This window comes from Tamandua tetradactyla, chromosome 11, assembly GCF_023851605.1.
Source record: "Tamandua tetradactyla isolate mTamTet1 chromosome 11, mTamTet1.pri, whole genome shotgun sequence".
NCBI classification, from domain to species: Eukaryota; Metazoa; Chordata; class Mammalia; order Pilosa; family Myrmecophagidae; genus Tamandua; species Tamandua tetradactyla.
The window spans coordinates 101,960,059-101,976,055 of record NC_135337.1 but is presented as its reverse complement, the minus strand read 5'-3'; the positions used below and the strand labels follow the sequence as shown (position 1 = coordinate 101,976,055).

General features: G+C 37.7%; 1 long non-coding RNA gene across 26 annotated transcripts in view; it reads right to left on the bottom strand.

The window, feature by feature from the left end:
- LOC143650890 (uncharacterized) overlaps positions 1 to 15,997 on the bottom strand; it is a 148,267-nt gene that overhangs the window by 108,676 nt on the left and 23,594 nt on the right. For 15 of the 26 annotated variants that reach the window (XR_013159735.1, XR_013159732.1, XR_013159723.1 and 12 more), the window contains 6 exons: positions 10,869 to 11,083; positions 8,399 to 8,524; positions 6,348 to 6,473; positions 5,997 to 6,161; positions 3,478 to 3,579; positions 449 to 583 (listed from right to left, as the gene is read on the bottom strand). This is a non-coding gene — a long non-coding RNA (uncharacterized LOC143650890). Of the gene's footprint in view, positions 1 to 448; positions 584 to 3,477; positions 3,580 to 5,996; positions 6,162 to 6,347; positions 6,474 to 8,398; positions 8,525 to 9,336; positions 10,736 to 10,868; positions 11,084 to 15,476; positions 15,705 to 15,997 lie in introns of all 26 variants that reach the window. The other 11 variants (XR_013159736.1, XR_013159731.1, XR_013159743.1 and 8 more) reach the window with 6 other exon arrangements.

Below are 15,997 nucleotides of genomic sequence, written 5' to 3'. Positions count from 1 at the left end.
ATATAACAAGAATGCAATGATCATATGGTAAGAATGTGTTTGTATGTGGTTATGTTTAATCAAAAAATGATCATGGTGAAGAATACACAACTATGTCATGATGTTATAAGCCATTGACTGTATACCATATATGGACTGTATGTTTGTGAAGATTTGTCAATAAAAATATTAAAAAAAAAAAAAGATTAGTTTATGCCAACCACGAAGAGCTCAATCAAGATATCTCTCTGAGTAAACCTCTGTGTTAGACATGGAAAACAAAATCATATCAAGATGTCCAAATACTGGAGATGACTCTTGGGTAGCCAAACAGCCTCTTACAGCCTTCTTCCAACTTATTAGTTGGTACAAAAAATTGCATTATTTGTAAATTATGATAATCACCATCATCAAAAAGTTTACAAAGTGCTTACTACATGGCAGGCAATATTCTGAACACTTTCCTTACCTTAAATTATTTTACTCCTTGCTTCTTGATGCAGGTTGTAACTCCTTTTTGAATACAAAGAAACCAAGGCTCAGAGAGGTTAAGGTCCAAGGTCATACAGCTAATAAGTGGTGGCGCCTGCATTTGTCATTTGTCCTTAACAGGAAAAAACAGACACACCATCATTCTAAAGGCAAATGAAGATTCCTCAATAACACAGTACTTGGTGCTCCATTAAAACTATGAGGAAAGGAAAGGAAGGGAAAACTTCTTTCAAGAAACTATTCCCTGAGTAGAATGAAATGGGCACTATTGTTCATAATTGCTGTTTAAACTAACTCAGGCTTAAGCTATTAGCAATTAAGTGCCCACTTTTTTGCATTTTTATGTACATAACATTTTTATTAGCCTCAATTCATTGGCTATCTCCGTATTAGCTTCAAATGTTAGAAAACATTGTCTTCTTTACATAATACAGTAAAAAACTTAGACTAGAAAATATGCATAATGCTTTACACTTATTAAGCATGATACAAAAAGGCAATAGTGTCTTTGAGTATGGAAAATCCTAATATAAGTCACAGTGTTTATTAAGCTAAGGGTATTTCCTCCCCACAGTGATGCTGGATCCTGTTAAGCAAAATTTCTAATATAACATGCTTATAAACTTAAACCCCACATATCTTGTGTGCATTGTCCTGAGTTGCAGATTTTTTCCCGAGCTTTAAAAATGCATACATTCTCAGGAAAATATGTTTACAGCAGGATTTCTCAACCTTGGCAATACTAACATTTCAGGTTGGATGATTCTTTGTTGTGGAGGCTGTCCTGCATACTGCACAATGTTTAGCAGCATTCCTGGTTTCTATCCAATTGATACCAGTAGTACCCCCTAGTTGTGACAAACAAAAATGCCTCCAGACCTTGCCAAATGTTCACTGGGAATCCAAATACCCCCCATACACTGACTCATTTACAGTCAACAATTTTTATATATTGCTCTATTTTCAATGAAAATAAACATTTCTATTTGAAAATTTTCATCTACCTAAACTGATAGCTTTCTCATTACAAATTCTGATATACAATAAAATTTAAAGTTTTGCTGAAAATCTTTATAAATTAAAAATATTTATAGGGTTTTATACTTCATCCTCAGTTATCTAATGGTTCAGTGAGCTCTCCCTACTTGATAGAGGCGTCCCTTCATTTGTTGCAGGATTTGTTTCTCCCTATGATTTATTTAACTTTTCCATTAACTGACTTGGGGATGAAAGGTAACAATAAAGGTTTCTCTCCTGTGTAAATTCCCTGATATACAAGGAATGGTAACTTCTCACAGGCGGCTTTCTACATTCACAAAATGTGTACCTACGGCAGGGTGGGTCTGTTGTAGTACAAAGACATCAAAACATAGAACAAGAGTATGTATTTATTTCTCATTCCCATAAAGTCCAACACTGATTTGGGGGTAAAGGTGAGATTTCTGCTATTCCCATTTAATTCACTCTGTCTTAAATTATGATTGCTACCTTCAACTATGGCTCCCAAGGTCACCTGGGGTTAGGCTCCATTTTAGCTCAACAAATGAGAAATTATGGAGGACCATGTCATGTGTTTTGCAGGCCAGGCTTGGAAATAATGAATACCACTTTTGCCCACATTCCACTGGTCAGAACTGAAGTCACATGGGCCCACCCATACTGAATGGAGGCTGAGAAATGTAGGCTGTGTGCCCAAGAGAAAAAAAAAGTGGGCATTGGTAAGCACACAGCCAGTTTCTGTCATACTCATTTTCTTCCCTGTGTGAGTTCTCTGATGTTTGCTGAGGTGCAACTTCTGGCAGAAGGTTTTTCCATATTCATTACATTCATAGGGTTTCTCCCCTGTGTGAGTTCTTTGATGTTTATTAAGGGTTGACTTCTCACAGGTCTTCCCACATTCACTACATTCATAAGGTTTCTCCCCTGTGTGAGTTCTCAGATTTACAGTGAGTTTTGGCTTCACACAGAAGGATTTTTCACATTCATTACATTTGTAAGGTTTCTCTCCTGCATGGGTTCTGTGGTGTACAATTAGGGCTGGCCTATGGTTGAAGGATTTTCCACACTTCTGACACTCATAGGGCTTCTCTCCCATGTGAGTTCTCTGGTGTGCAATAAGGACTGACCTTTTGTGGAAAGTTTTACCACACTCACTGCCTTCATGAGGTTTCTCCCCCTTGTGTGTTCTCTGATGTGCAGTGAGGGCTGACTTCTGGTAGAAAGTCTTGCCACAGTCATTGCATTCATAGGGTTTCTCCCCTGTGTGGATTCCCTGATGAACAGTTAGGTCTGATTTATGGCAGAAGGATTCATTACATGCATAGGGTTTCTCCCCAGTATGTGTTCTCTGATGTACTATAAGGGTTGATTTACCAGTGAATGTTCTCTGACAGTCAATACATTTATAGGGCTTATTCCCTGTGTGTACTTTTTGATGTTTACTGGGATAAAACATTTTATAGGTTTTCCCACATACACTACATTCACAAGTTTTTTCTCTCAAGTGAATTCTCTGAAACCGAGTGAGGTGTAATTTCTTGCTGAAATAATCCTCACTTTGATTACATTCATCGTGTTTTTCCTCCAAATGAGCTCTATGAAGATTAAGGAGTGTTGGTTTCTCACAAAAGGTTTTCCCACATTCATTAGATTTACTGGGTTTCTCTTTTATATGAGCCCTCTTGTGTGTAAAGAATATTGTCTCCTTGTTGAAAGGCTTCCCTTGACCACTACATTCAAAAGTTTGAATATTCTGGTGATGAATAGAATGTTCACTCTGTCTGAGGGATTTCCCAATTAGAGTAAAGTCATAAGGTTTCTCTCCAGCATGCATCTGATCAGGATTAACAGGAAGAAGCAAGTTCTGACATCCACTAAACTCCTCAGGCCTCATATAGTTTCCATTACTTGTAATAAATTTTGAAATATGGTTTGAACTCATTCCACAGGTTACTTCTCTTAAAGGAAAAAGTGTTGTGCTCAAATTAAACATTTTTCCTAATTCACCTTTCTCAGTTGATGTTTTTTTGTTGATGATTACAACGTGACAAAAATGTTTGCCTTGATTTTCCCAACTCCTCTCCATCAGGTCAACTATTTTCTGGACATCTAAAATGAGAAAAAAATTTCACATCTATGAACCACATCTGTTTCATATAGAACAGGATTTAGTACAGGTATTTTTGAGGTGGACTTTTTAGTTTCAGTCACAGTCTCACAAAATGAAAACAATCCTAAGAGCCTGTTTTTGTTTTTTACCCTTAGACCAAACAGAAATGAAAAAAGGGAGAAGAAACTATAAATGCCCACATGTGCAATTTTTTTGAGCACTCTACAACTATAACCTTCAACAACAAACTGAAGACATCAAATTTATGGAAAGGTGACTCATCCAGGGACAGAGAAACATGCAGAAAATGAGGAGAGCCAAAAAAAAAAAAATAAACAGAGTAACAAGGAAACTAGTAGACAAGGGTGTTCAGGGGGAAATGCCAGAGGCACTATCAGCAATCTAGAGCAACAGGGAAGAACCCATAGTGTGTTCTTGTCATCCCTCAGCAACTAAGGTGGGATCTTTACTAGTAAACTTGTGTCCAGGATATTTTCTGTTTTTTCCTTCAATACCAAATTACATTTGAAAAAGTACCAATATTCTCTTTTTCTTTAAAGGGACTGCCTTATAACCCAAGCTTCAAATCTAGCTGCGAAGCAAGGTATGCTGGTTTGAAAGGATTTATGTACCCTAGAAAAGCCATGCTTTAATTCTAATCCAGTTTTGTGGAGGAAGACTTTTCTTTTTGATCCCTATTCAGTACTATAGGTTGGAAACTTGATTAGGTTATCTCCATGGAGATGTGACCCACCCAATTGTGGGTATTAATTTTGGATTAGAGGGTTATATGACTCCACCCATTCCAGGGGGGTCTTCATTAATACTGAAATCCTTTAAAAGAAGAAGCATTTTGGAGAGAGGGTGAGAGCAACAGAGCAGATTTAAAACAACCACAAGAGCCCACATAGCCAAAGACCTTTAGAGATAAAGAAGGAATACGTCCCTGGGGGAGCTTCATGAAATAAGAAGGCTGGAGAGAAAGCTGGCAGACATCACCACATTCAACATGTGCCCTTCCAGTTGAGAGAGAAACCCTGAACTTCATCAGCCTTCTTGAACCAAGGTATCTTTCCCTGATGCCTTAGATTGGACATTTTTACAGCCTTGCTTTAACTGGGACATTTTCATGGGCTGAGAATTGTAAACTTTCAATTTATTAAATTTCCCCCTTTTAAAAGCTGTTCTTTTTGTTTTATCACATTTGGCAGCTAGCAAACTAGAACACAAGGGTGCACAAACATCTCACAAGTGGAATATCAGCCTTGCCATGTGGTGTGTTTGCTGTTCCCTGCTGGGGGCAATTTCTTCTCTTAGTTGATCATCTTCCAGCCTGGGTTTACCATCAAATCCTACATTTTCTAAATCAGTTCTCTTTCGCTGAAGAACCCCGACAAATACAGCAGTCTCCTCATTTCATTGAAAATGGAATCCCCTATATGTTTCTCATTCTCTGTTGCTTTAGAATCATTCCACAAAGAAAAAGGGAAAAATTCTGTCTTTAAACTCCACCTTGAAACCATAAGTCTGGCTGCCTTCTTGAAACTCTTGGTTCCTTTGGCTTTAGGAAGACTGTGATTTCTTAGTTCATCTTCTACCTCAGGCTGCCTCTTTCCACATTCCTTTGCTGGATCTTCCTCTGCTTCATGATGTTGGAATGCTGTGTTGCCCCAAAGAGGCCTCCCCACTTTGTGCACCTTTAAAGACCATCATTAAGCTAATCATGTTTAAATTTGCAACTTTAATTCTGATGTCCACCCTTAACTACAGATTTTGTATCTAACTAAACAGAACATATTAAATTTTGGAAATTTAATTTTAAACTTAAAACTGTCCCAAAGTAAACACTTTAAAAAATCCCTCTAAAACTGCATTCTCTAAACACCCTTCCTGGTTCTTTTTCCTCTCTTACCCTAGTAAAGTGTTCTTATTGTATGACTTAACATATTACAAATTCATTCTTGCTTCTCTCTCAATGGAATATAAGCTCTATGAAAGGAGGGACATTATTTGATCAGTGCTGGTATCTCCACAACCATGAAATGACCAGCACCTAAAAGCTGCCCATTTAACATGCATATGAATATACAAATAAAGGCCAGAAAGGAAAGAACCCATGATAACAGATGAAAGATAGACAACTGAGCATCTAGAGAAAGAGACTAACCAAGGAAAAAGTCTAAGAAGAGCCAGGTGGGGATTGTATTTGGGATAAATCTAAGAAAATATTCAGTGGGAAAAAAGAGAGTGAGCTCTTACATGAAAGCAATCTTGGGAGACTGCATTAAGTATGTGTCTGATGCAAGTAGACTAGCTGTGCTCTGGTATGGCACCTAAGGACAAAATTTGCTGAAAAGGTCCTCAAAGCTGAATTGCCCTCAAGATCTAGATCTAATTTCCCCTGCTGTCCCCTCACCCAGTATGCAAAGACAGGCCTGGGAGGCAGTGGCTGGAGAGTCCTTCTAATGTCCAGGGCTCTTGTCCTTGCTCCAACTTGAAGATCACCTCAGGTTTGGGAATGCAATGTGCCGTTAGTGGGAAATAATATAGGGGTTGTGCCAAAACGCTTCAGTTCCAGGGCCTTTGAAGAAAGACAACAGCACAGCTTTAGAAGCTTGTAATGAAAGAGCCAATTTGAGAGAGGGTACATTCTTTTTAGTACAGAATCTCAAACTTAATAATATTAAACTTTGTAAATGGTCTATATACTTATTAATGAAGAAAACAGATGGTGGCCCCTGGGAGTTACTGGGGAAGTTTCACTCACCCAGAGAGGGCAGGCTGCTGTAGCTCTCCAGCATCACATCCCTGTACAAGTCCTCTGAGCAAGGTCCAGATGCTGGCACTCCTCCTGGGTGAAGCCCGCAGCCACATCCTCAAAAGACAGTGACCCCTGTAATGGCACATTCCTCCTTAATTCATTCATCGATACTGGGTCACAAGAACATGATGTATGGGAACTCATTCTATGTATGTGGGTATGTATATCTTTTGAAAAATACTTACTATATACCTTCCTTTACAATCTGTATTGAGGGAGAAAGAGAAGCCATAGAAATATCCTGCCTCTCTAACAATTTATTAAATCCTAAAAATATTATTACGTTTCCCTTATATATCTGTCCTCAGTGATAGGAATAAAATGGTACATAAAATCTTGCTCCTACAGAGAGCTTATAGCCTGGTATGGAGACATAAATATAAACGCATACCTGCAAAAATGTGCTAGAGAAACTAAATAAGAAACATGTTCAAGGTTTACAAAGGAGGAAAAATTGTTCTATTTTGTATTATTAAGCTGCACTTCAGTGAAGAGCCAAAGACATTTGTGCCTTCAACAGGAATGTATTCTCACCAATATGAGGTGACAGCTTAAGTCAACCCACAAAGATATGAAGTACACAACCAGCTAAAGGAGCCACAACAGCCCAGCAGCAGGCAGTGTAGGTATTCAAGAAACTGCTAATGGAAGAATCCTGCATTTCTACATTAGACAATTTATCTCAACAATAACATTTTTTATATATGCATTCTTATTATAAATTAAAATTATGTATACAGATTTCCTACTATTTTCTCCCCACATCCCAACAGATTGCTTGTATTCAGCTCAGGGTGACTATCCACCACTTTGGAAATCACAGATGTAAAGATCTGTATGTGAATGCTCATTACCTGAAAGGGGAATGGAGAGTGGCTGAAGGGAGAGTTGGAGGGGAAGAAACCAGGGAGGTATTAAAGTAACAGAGCAGTAAGAATGCAGATTAGGGAGTTAATCCTAACAAACAAACAAACACAAACAAATGAAAGCAATAGCAGAACTTGGTCCTAATCTGCTTGCAGGGGGTGAGAGGGGACTTTACTTCCAGGTATCCACATGGGCAGCTGGGTAGATAATGGAGCTATAAACTGAAATTGGGAAAAACAGATGACAAATATGAAAGGAAGAATTGAGATGGATCTTGGGTGTGTACTGTTTGAGTATCTGTGACCCAATGTCTGGGGATGTCCAACTGGCAGCAGGCTATATGATCCTAGAGCTCTGAAGAGAGCTCTAAGATGAAGATAAGCACTTGGAAAGCATCAGTATTTTAGTGGTAGCCAAAGCAATGAAATGCCTCAAAGAGATGCTAAAAGACTGAGAGGAGAAAAGTAACAAATGCAGAATCTGAGGAAACACTAATATTTACTGATAGAGGAAGAAAAATAAACCATGTTGACTGAGAAGGAATTTTCTGAGTTTATTCTAGGAATAAAGGAAGACATATTAAGAAATCTATTGTTATAATTCGTATTCACAGTTCTATAGAGAAAAATCCAACATCATCCACATAGACACTGAGATGGTATCTTGAAAAATACCTCCCCATTTGTAATAAAAGAGCTCAATAAAACGTATTCTTCTTTAATGTGATAAAATGTATATATTTTAGGATAAAAGTCAGCATCATGCTTTATGGGGAAACAGTGGGTGATAAGGGTGTCCCATCACCACTATTATTTAACAATATACAAGTTGGTAATGGTAAGTGCATTGAAAAGAGACAAAAGTTAAAATGATCACGATTTTATGAGATGTAATTCACCACTAGGAAATCTAAGAGAATCACCTAAAAACTACTTCAAATAGTAAAAATCAGTAAATTAGCAGACTATAAAAAGGATAAGTAAAATCAAGGGTCTGCATCTGTACAGCCCTCATACAATAATAATAGAAAGATAAAATACCCAGAAATACATTTAACAAGAATGTACAAAACTAGATTAGACAAAAGAAACTCCAAAAGACACAAGAGCAAAACAAATGGAAAAACATACCATGTTCATAGATGGGAAGATTCCATGTCACAGAGATACCAATTCTCCTTAAGTTAGTAAACTAATTTAACATTGTGCTAATGAAACATGTTCTTAAATATACAGACAAGCTGATTTCAAAAGTTCCTGTGGAAAATACAAGCAAAATAGACATGGTGTGGTTGATTATATTTCTGTTCATCCATATTCAGTGCCCCTTTGTGGGGGCCTTTCTCTTCAGGCTGATTCAATATCCCCTTCCTGATGAACTCATGTAAGTAATTTATAACCCACATTTGCCTTGGTTTGGCCAATGGCATGTGAATGGAAGTGAGAGATGTCCCTTCTAAGCAGAAGCTTTAGGAGCCATGTTATCTTTTTCCTCTGCTACAAGGACCAATAATGTTACAGAGAAAAAATGGTCACCTCTGTGGGAACCTGAGTGGAGCTGAAAGGAGCAAAACCAAAGCTTACCTTTCATTTTGGGGCAGGAATGTATGATAGATAAAAAATCTTTTTTGGCTTAACTGGTAAATAAATTGGTACTCTAACACAATAAACAGCACGAACCCTAACAATAGGCAGTATAAGTAAATTTTGATGCTGGTGCTATCTATGATAACTTTACAGCTTTATTCACACATGATACAGTCCAATCAAAGTGAACAATCAGTATCTCTCAGTATAATCACAGAGTTATATATTCATCACCTATAATAACTTTAAACTCAAATATTATTATCTTATTGGCTTAAATTTTAGGAATAGAGGTTGAAGAACTGAATGTTAGTAGTATATCCCAGATACTATTCATGCATTTTATAGGAGTATCTTAGAGAACTGCTGAGCTGAGAGGAAAAAAGAGCAGGCTTGCATGCACAAATAAAAGGGACTAAGGAAATACTAGAAATATGGGATCTTGAAAGACTAGAAAACTTTCAAAGCTTTTCTAATTTTACCTTTTGCTGTATAAGGTTTAAAAAGTTGTCTCTTCCAATTCTTAAAGAAAAAAAAATTATGAGAAATGCTGAGTGAACTTCATGGCAAATTACCATTTAAGGGCATGACCATCACAGCCACTGTTAAAACCTATGAATGGATTAAGTTGGTTTCTAAGTGAAGAGACTAGGTTATGAGTCACTACTTAGGAAACTTTATAGGCTAAAAACCCCAACTAAAACAAAACACACACAAATAAAAATTCATATCTCAAAAATAATTCAAAGCAGTTGGAATCATAAAGATATAAATTGGATTATGCCCATGAGAATTAAATTGTCCAAAACAAACAAAAACCCAAAACCAAACTGACCTAAAAAATGCTGGCAGTTTAAGACTTAAAGAGACCATTTAAGGTTATAGGCAAAAAGCAGAACTGCTGCCCAGCCCTAAAAAAAAAGACTTCATCTGAAAGACCTTCATCAAATGAGGCCAAAGAAAGTAACAGAAAAGGAAGGACCTTCCAGAAGACGAAGGAAGGTGCCATGGAGAGCAATGGGCTAGGGGCTGCCAGGGTACAGAATCTGGGCCTCATTAGGAAAGGTTTCTCACTCCAGGCTCCATGCAATAGCTCCCCATGACTCCAGTGGGCCTCCCCACTCTGCCCATGCTCCAACTGTTCTAGTCTGCTAGCTACTGGAATGTAATATACCAGATACAGAATGGCTTTTAAAAGGGGGGAATTTAATATGCTGCAAGTTTATAGTTCTAAGTCCATGAAAATGTCCCAGTTAAAGCAAGGCTATAAAAATGTCCAACCTAAGGTATCAGGGAAAGATACCTTGGTTCAAGAAGGCCGATGAAGTTCAGGGTTTCTCTCTCCACTGGAAAGGCACATGGTGAACATGGCAATGTCTACTAGCTTCCTCTCCAGGACTCTTGCCTTCATGAAGCTCCCTGGAAGGTGTTTGCCTTCTTCATCTCCAAAGGCCACTGGCTGGCAGACTCTGTAGTCCTCTCATCCTTCTGTCATGGTTTTGCAACTCGCTCCTCATTCTAAAAAGGGACTCTCTCCAAAATGTCTCCTCTCTTATAGGATTCCAGTAAACTAATCAAGACCCTCATAGAACGGGTTGAGACATGTCTCCATCTAATCAAGTTTAATACCCACAACTGATTGAGCCACATCTCCATGGAGATAACCTAATCAAGTTTCCTACCTATAGTACTAAAATGTAATTAGAAGAAACCGCTACTCCCACAAGATTGATTAGGATTAAAACATGGCTTTTCTAGGGTACATAAATCCTTTCAAACCAGTACATCACCTTGCATGTTGGGTACGGAGAAGGCAGCTTGGCTTGTTTTATTTGACAGGTCTCTAAATCAAAAGTAATCATCTGGATGTGAAATGGATTCCTGGCATCAATGAGAGATGTTGGACTTTGAGCACGAAGTAAAGACAAGATGGAACCTTAAAGCTGTCTTTCTGGGGAGGGGGTAAGCTTGAGGTACATGTGGGAGGACACAAAATCCTGTTATCACTGCTCACCTGTATTCAGTGTTTCTCCTTGTGAGAGGATTACACCCCTTCCACCTCCACAGAACTCAGACTAGGCAGTGACCTTGGCCAAGGAAATGTCAGTATAAGTGATGTGTGTCACTTCTGAAAAGCTTTGAGAGCTGGCATTTTGTTCACTGCATTCTTCTGCCACAACACAAGTATCCCAATAAAGCCTATTCCATCGCTGGGTAGGAGCTCCATGTCTGAAGGAGAGATGATATGAAACAGAGTTTCAGCTCTGCAAGTAGTTGCAAGTAGTAAGTAGTGTCAGCAAGAAACAGACCTTTGCCTGTAAGCCCTGCTGGGATGGGGGCTGCTGGTTACCATGGCATAAGCTGCCCCCCTGGGACTGATATCATGGGAAACCCCAAAAGAGAGGAATAGTCAGAGGACCAGTACAGTGGGTATTTAAACCTCATTTAAACCAATGAAACTGAGGTCCTCATACATTCATTATGAGAGCAAGAACGAGCAAGCGAGAGAGAGAGAGAACAATGGATGGATATAGAAATTGGAACCATAAACCGAAATACTCAGATTTTGCAGAGAATAAAGATAGCACCTCAAACATATGGGTGAAAGAATGGACTTTTCAATTAATGGTATTGAAATAACTAGATATCCAGGATGAAGGTAAAAATAGATCCATACTTCACAGCAAAGACCAGGATAAATTCTAAGTGCATAAAAAAATTAGATTGTGCGAGTAGACTGATGTCTTTATAATGCTGGAGTAGGAAATCCACTGCTAATTGAAACTCAAAATTCAGATGTCATACAAGTAAATAACAAGAAATATGAATACATACATATCAAAGCTTCTTCTTAAAATAAAAATAAACAATTCCAAAGCAAAAGTAAAATAATAATAACTAGTCACTTCACACATAGCTTCTCTTCCTAATAATAAAAAAAAGAAAAAAGAATCAGCAACAAAATAGATGAACAAGCAAAGGACATGGACATTTCACCCTCTACCTCCAGAATACAAAGTTTTTAAAACTACAAAAAGATGCTCAAACACTCAAAATAAGAGTAAAACAAATTAAAATTATACTACAATATATTTTCCCTCTTAAAAGATTTGAAAAAACTCTAAAAATTTTACAACAGCTCTTTCTGTGAGGCAATAACCAAATAAGCACTTTCATTCTAACTGATCTGCCCTCCAAATACACCCCTGATCAAGCCAGCACTTGCCAACTCTATTGCTACTCTCCTTTCACTGTAGTATTTTCCTGCACAGAATCTCAGCTTTTGAACTTTCCCCTGGAAGAGACTCCAAGGGTTGGAAAAAACAGTAGAGTTTATGGAAGTCACAAGGAGCAGCAGTGAGTGACAAAATTGGTGACATGAGGGACCTCAAACCACTGTGTAAATTGTCTAGCAAGAAGATATAACAGCCATATACAAATATGCACCAAGAGAGCCCCAAAATACATGAAGCAAATATCTATAGACTGAAGGGAGAAACAGATAGTTCTATAAAAATCGTTGAAGACTTCAATACACCATTTTCAATAAATGACAGAACATCTAAATAAAAGATCAATGAGGAACTAGAGGACCTGATCAACACTATTAGCCATTTACAGAACACTCCACCCATATTCTTCTCAAGTACATATGGATCATTTTCCAGGATACACCATACATTAGGCCACAAACAAAATCTTAATACATTTAAAAAGTAATGAAATCATGCAAAGTATCTTCTAGGACCACAAGGGAATAAAGCTAGGAAATATCTTGTAATAAATGAAAAGGAAAATACAATATATCAAAACTTATAGGATACAGAGAAAGCAAACTAGAGGGAAATTCATAACTGTAAATGCCTACATTACAAAAGAAGATGATTACAAATAAATAACCTAACTTTACATGTAAAGAAATTAGAACAAGAGCAAAATAAATGCAAAATTAGTAGAAGGAAAGAAACAGTAATGACCAGGATGAGCATAAATGTGATAGAGAACAGAAAAACAATAGAGGGACTCAAAAAAAACAGAAGCTGGTTCTTTGTAAAGATCAATAAAATTGATAAATCTTTAGGCAGACTGACAAACTAAAAGAGAGAGAGGACACAACTAAAATCAGGATGGAAGTGGGGACATTTCCACCACCCTTAGAGAGAAAAAAAGGTCTTATAAGAGAGGGTACCATGAAAAATTATAAGCCAACAGACTAAAAAACCTGGATGAAATGGACAAATTCCTAGAAACATATAAATTACTTAATCTAAAGCAAGAAATCTCAACAGACCTATAACAGACAAACAGATTGAGCCAGTAAACTAAAATCTCTCAACAAAGTCTGATGATTCAATACTGAATTCTATCAAACATTTAAAGAGTATTTATTGCCAAGCCTTCTCAAACTCTTTCAAGAAATGGAAGAGGAGGGAACACTTCCTAACTCATTCTTTGATGCCAGCATTACCATTATACCAAAGCCACATAAAGCATAAGAAAGGAAAAATTATAGACCAGTATCTCTTGGACACTCACACTGGGAGAAGACAGACACCATGTAAGAAGTCCCAGACTGAGACTGCCAGGCTGTAAGGAAGACCAAGCAGACAGGATACCTGCTTAATGACTATCCCGAGCCATTTGCATCCTTTCAACCAAGACCACAGACAATGTGAGGCAAACATGCCAACCCAGTGTACCCTATCCAGTAAAAAATTGCTGTTTAAGTCACTAAGTTTTGCAGTTCTCTGTTATGCAATATCAGATAATCGGAACACTCCTAAAGTCATTAGAGACAACAGCAGTACCTTAATTTGCAACATGGTGCATTTAGGTTTAGATTATTAGGTTCTGTGCAAGTTTGAGACTGCCATGGACGACAGACATGACATGCTCTTTAATTCTCATTCATTCTCATTCAGTATCGTTGACTGGGATCTTTTTTTTTTTTTTTTAACTTTTTTTATTGTAGAGTATAACATATACAAAGCAAAGAAATAAAAAAGCAATGGTTTTCAAAGCACTCTTTAACAAGTGGTTAGAGGGACAGATCCCAGAGTTTGTCATGGGCAACCAACCATATGATCCTCTCAGATTTTTCCTTCTAGTCACTTCAGAATATAGGAGGCAAGAGGGCTTGAATATTTTTTTATCATTATAATTGACTTTTTTCCTTCTTTTTTTTTGTGAAAAATAACATATACAAAAACAGCTATAAATTTCAAAGCACAGCACCACAATTACTTGTAGAACATATTTCAGAGTTTGACATGGGTTACAATTCTACAATTTTAGGTTTTTACTTATAGTTGCTCTAAAATACTAGAGACTAAAACAGATATCAATTTAATGATTCAGCATTCATATTCAATTGTTAAATCCTATCTTCTCTGTTTAACTTCACCATCACCTTACATCTTTCCACCCCTTTCTTTAGGATTGTTTGGCCTATGGCAATTCTAAATTTTGATATTGGAAGGGTCTGTCACTAATATGGGGTAGGGAGATGGAACTATCTGATGTTCTGGAGAGTTCAGGCTAGGTTTCAGGATTTATCTGGACCAGGGACCTATCTGGAGGTTATAGGTTTCTGTAAACTTACTCTAGTGCATGGAACCCTTGTGGAATCTTATACACCACCCTACATGTTCTTTAGGATTGGCTGGACTGGCCCTGGTTGGGGGTTGGCAGGTTATGATAGGTAGGAATATCTACCTGAAGCTTGCATAAGAGCAACCCCCAGAGTAGCCTCTTGACTCCATTTGAAATCTCTCTGCCACTGGTAACTTTAGTTACACTTTCCCCCCTTTTGGTTAGGATAGAACTGTTGATCCCACAGTGCCAGGGAGACTTTCCCCTGGATGTCATGTCCCATGTAGGGAGGAGGGCAATGATTTCACTTGCAGAGTTGAGCTTAGAGAGACTGAGGCACATCTAAGCAACAAAAGAGGTCCTCCAGAAGTAACTCTGAGACACATCTATAGGTAGTCTAAGCTTCTCCGCTACCTACATAAGCTTCACAAGAGCAAGCCTCATGATTGAGGGCATGGCCTATTGGTTTGAGTGTCCATAATGTTTCACACAGTATCAAGGGATTCCCTGATGGTTAGGTTTAACAGTTCCATATACTTTCTCCTCTTCCTCAGGGGACTTTGCCAATACTTTCTGATTATCTGCTTAATATACTCGAGGATGTTTCCAAGCATTACAATAATCTATACAGGATTAAAGGACCTCTTTCTTATTCTGTGCTTCCAGTGTTTCAATTGTTCAAATGAGCTATAGAGACAGGTTGAATTAGATTATGCACTACAGAAAATTTCGATTCCAGATCAAATAAACATTTCTTCCATTGGTCTCAAAGAGTATGAGTGGTACTAAAATATAGACACTGTTTTCCTTACTCCTATGTTCTGAATTACTTTAACCCCAAGTTGTTCGGCTTTGTTTCTATCTCTAAATATCAGGTTATATACATATGAAACAGCCTCTCAAAATACAGAAATAATAATCACCACTCTGGACTTAATGTGTCTACTCTAAAAGCCTACAATCTAGGCCCTTGTTTTCCTATAAGCATTTTCTAAAGATGACTATGCCATTGTTGTTCTTTTGTTTCTACCTTATTTTGTCTCACCAAATGTCCCATGTGTTTATTCACATCATTACATACCTCACGACTTTGTTCCTTTTTGTAAACAGCACAACCTTCATTCATAAGTATACACCATTATTTGCCAATCTGCTTCTCTGTCAGTGAATCCTTCAGCCACCTGCATTCATCGGGCATCATGTAGAAGGTCCAAAGTCCACAGTCCATCAATATTCTCAATTTTAGATAATTTCATTGCTCCCAAGATAAAGAAAAACAATAAACACACCCTCAACAAATAGGAAATCTAAACCTCTTTTTAACTCTTATCCCTCCCACCATTATTTACCTCTGCTGTTGCTGTGGTAGTGCTGATGGTTTCATTTTGAACACAGCTCACAGCACGCAGTAGCAGTTTCTCCCTGTACCTTGGACTTAAACACTCTTTGTATAAGAATTGTATCTTTGAAGCAATTCTTGCATGAACTAATTCATATTTCTATTGTGAATCAGTGGGACATGTAGGTCTATACAACCCCTTTCAATCTTGT